Genomic DNA, 3,456 nt, shown 5'->3' on the forward strand with positions numbered 1-3,456 from the left:
GATATTCTAAATAAGTATAAATCACATTGAAAAAGCCAGAAGAGTCACTAACCCAATCCCTTACAGGAAAAGTCTCTGTTCTGTATTCAGGCCCACCTGCTATGTGACTTGCATTTGATTCAGATTTAATCAATTTTACACTAGCAATTGTACTTATAGTCATATTGGTTGACCATAGTTTTGTCCCACCTCATGTGCAAGTTCCCATGTTTCTCACCTTAGATCTGCCTCACCTCACAGTTTTGGTCCCTAAAAATCCCTGGAAAAGACAGATTCCCTGACCACCCATCCTCTTTCAGACAGAAGCTTTCACTACCCCAATAATATATTCTGCTCTTAAAGAAACACATTTTTTTTCACTGAAAACATTTTTTTTGGCCTTCTGAACAAAAACAGGAATTTATTCACCAGGAAGGATGATCCCATCGTACTTCTGCTGGAACCAGCACCTGGCCTGCTCTTTGCTGATTCTGTGTTTGGCCCCAGTGCAGCCCGTCCTGTGATTCTTGTCTGCAATGCTGAAACCTGGCCTACCCAGCACCACATAGAATTCCAGGTGATAGATACCAATGCTTGGGGCATGTTTGATGCCCAGATCGATATGTTACTGGATTCCAAAACCGAGGTTTCCAGTATCGGAGAAGTTATTTTTCCTTAATTCATACTCTTGCACCTTTAGGCCTTTTTCCAGGATTTCTTCTGCCTTTACCCCTTGGACCATGCAGTGGACAGCAATCTTCTCATTTCTCCTGATGCCAAAGGACCTGACGGTGTATCTAGGTTTAGAAGACACAGGAGTCTGGCCCGTGAGCTGCTCTAGTACCTTGGCTGCCTGTGTCAGTCTGTGTCCGCTCTCCCTGACGCAAATGTTAAGGCGGAGTTTGCAAATTCAAAGTTCCCCCACAGGGTTCTCCTTCTCACCTTGATCCTGTGCCATGCTGAAGAACCCTTAAAGAAACAAATTATACAGGAGAGACTTTGAAAACTGTGGAGAGGAGCCCAAGCCTTTAGCTATCACACTGGTTGATCACATGGTTACTATAGCAGTGTCCAGGGACTTGCAGGTCGACGGTAGTGATGATAAGGTTCTAGTAGAGGAGCACTCAGAGGAGCTGCCTACAGGGGAACTTCAGCAGCTTCTGGCTAAGCAACAGAGAATGGCAGCTGAGGAGCTTTCTGAGAAGAAGGGGAGTATCAACAATCAGTGTAACGAAGTTCTCCTTAAATAAAGGGAATTCTGAAAGAATGGACAGAGCTACAAACATTCGTATGTAAGATCCACCCAGACAGAGAAAAGACCGATCCTTGAATTCACTTGCTTAATGACAGTGTCATGTCATACTACAGAACAGTGTTTAAGAAAAGACAAAAACAGACAACATTAGACCAGGCTTTAGTTCTGAAAAGGTTGAAACCTAGGGAGGCAGAAGCAGGTCCCAGTGGGCTACAGGCTCTCCCAAGGAGAGAAAGGACCCTAGAGAGCCAGGGTCTTTATGTTCTTATGGAAGGAGACTCACCTCCCAAACAGTAGCCACCTTCCATTTCATCCTCCCTTCCTGCAAGCCAAAGATGTCAACTTGAATGATCAAGGGAATTCTGAAAGAATGGACAGATGTCATTCCTTGAATGGTTGACATCAGTATGAAATAAAATCATTATTTCTGAAAAAGTAGGCACACTTCTTGGTGAATTAACTAGGAAAATTAGTGGTGTTTCTGATAAATTACCCACAGTATGTAACCCTTTTTATTATGAAAACATGAGTTAAGAGGTGCTTTGGAAGGTTTGGAATGCATTATAGGGATTACCATTATTTGTTCTGGGGAAAGTCTTGACTTACAACCAGTTTAAGTTATAACTAGCCTTTGTGAACAAATTTCAGTTTGTAAGTCAAGAGTTGACTGTATTCCTTCTTGTTTAAATCTTATCTAGTTGGGTTTTGTTGCTTCTGCCCAAAGCATTCTAGTTCATTATATCATTCGAGATAAGTCAACTTTTTGTGCTAAAGGCAAATATGTACTTACATTAGTCTTATAATACTGAAGTGATACTATGACACAATATAAGCTGATGCTCAGTACTGCTAGAGCAAATTAAACCAATAAGCTTTAAAATTCCTATTGTCAAATAAGCTAAAATGATTTCAGTTCTGCCAAAAATATTCTGTTATATTATAAGGCTTTTTTGTTGTTTTTTAGGGGTTTTTTTGTTGTTGTTCATTTGTCTTTTTGGTTTTTGGTTTTTGGCTTTTGTTTTTTGTACTGGGGATTGAACTCAGGACCTCACACTTGCCAGGCAGGCACTAAAGCCACAGAGGTATCTTCCCAGCCCTATGATAGTTTGTTAAATGTTCACCATATTAAACTGAACATTACACAAATTAATAGTCTAATATTCTTAAGGAGAGTTATGCATTTAAAATGGTGCATATATGACATACTGTTATGAATAAAGCCATCTAATATTTATTTAGGATTTGATATGTTCCATTACTATGTCAAGTGCTTTACATTGCTGAATGCAATCACCATAAAAATATATGTGGTAGGTACTATTGCATTCTCACTTTACAGATGAAGGAATGAAGGCATAGGAAGGGTAACATATTCCCCAAGGAACTGAGTTTGTATATATAGTGCTATTTATAGGTACTCCGCCATTCTTCAACACAATGCAATCTGGCTTCACTGCACCCTGCCCCTCTTTCCACTGAGATTGCTTTCTGTTTTTCTTTTTCTTTTCTTTTTCTTTTTCTTTTTCTTCTTTTCTTTTCTCTTTCTTTCTTTCTTTCTTTCTTTCTTTCTTTCTTTCTTTCTTTCTTTCCTTCTTTCTTTCTTTTTGGCTGAACCAGGGATTGAACTCAGGCCCTTGTGCTTGCCAGGGAAGCACTTATTCCACTGAGCCATCTCACTGGCCCCTAAGATTGCTTTCAAACATAAGAAATTCATGAGCAGTCTCTGTTTCAGTAACCCAAAGGACACCTTTCAGCCTGACCACTTGACAGTAGATGACTTATTATTTTCTATGGTTTTTCTTAAATTCTCTTCTGATTCTCCTGCCTAACTATTCTGTTGTAATCTTTGGGTTCTTCTGACTGATGCTTGAGTGCTAATGATCTTCACAGCTTTGTCCTGTAGCTTCATCTTTTCTTCCTCTCTCTCTCTCTCTCTCTCTCTCTCTCTCTCTCTCTCTCTCTCTGTCATGTCATTCATTTCAGTGTTCTATTAATTGAATCCAAACTGCTATCCAAAATTTTCATTCTTTGGGTGCCTGACCCCCAATGCAGCAGTTTCACAGATTTGGAGAAGTGAGTAGATCATGAGGACTCTAACGTCATCAATGGGTTGATTCATTGATGAGTTTATAGCACAGTAACCTTAGTGGGAGGTAGGGCAAAGTGGATGAAGCAGCTCACTGAGAGTGTGGACTTAAAGGATGGAAATATTTTGTCTGAGG

At 40.0% G+C, this 3,456-nt stretch overlaps 1 pseudogene; it reads right to left on the minus strand.

Annotated features, from left to right (window-relative positions):
• Nucleotides 1-400: 400 nt before the first annotated feature.
• Nucleotides 401-937, minus strand: LOC101583795 (annotated as a pseudogene).
• Nucleotides 938-3,456: the final 2,519 nt, after the last annotated feature.

The sequence above is a fragment of the Octodon degus genome, unplaced genomic scaffold, assembly GCF_000260255.1.
Source record: "Octodon degus isolate 3935 unplaced genomic scaffold, OctDeg1.0 scaffold00063, whole genome shotgun sequence".
Taxonomy (NCBI): Eukaryota; Metazoa; Chordata; class Mammalia; order Rodentia; family Octodontidae; genus Octodon; species Octodon degus.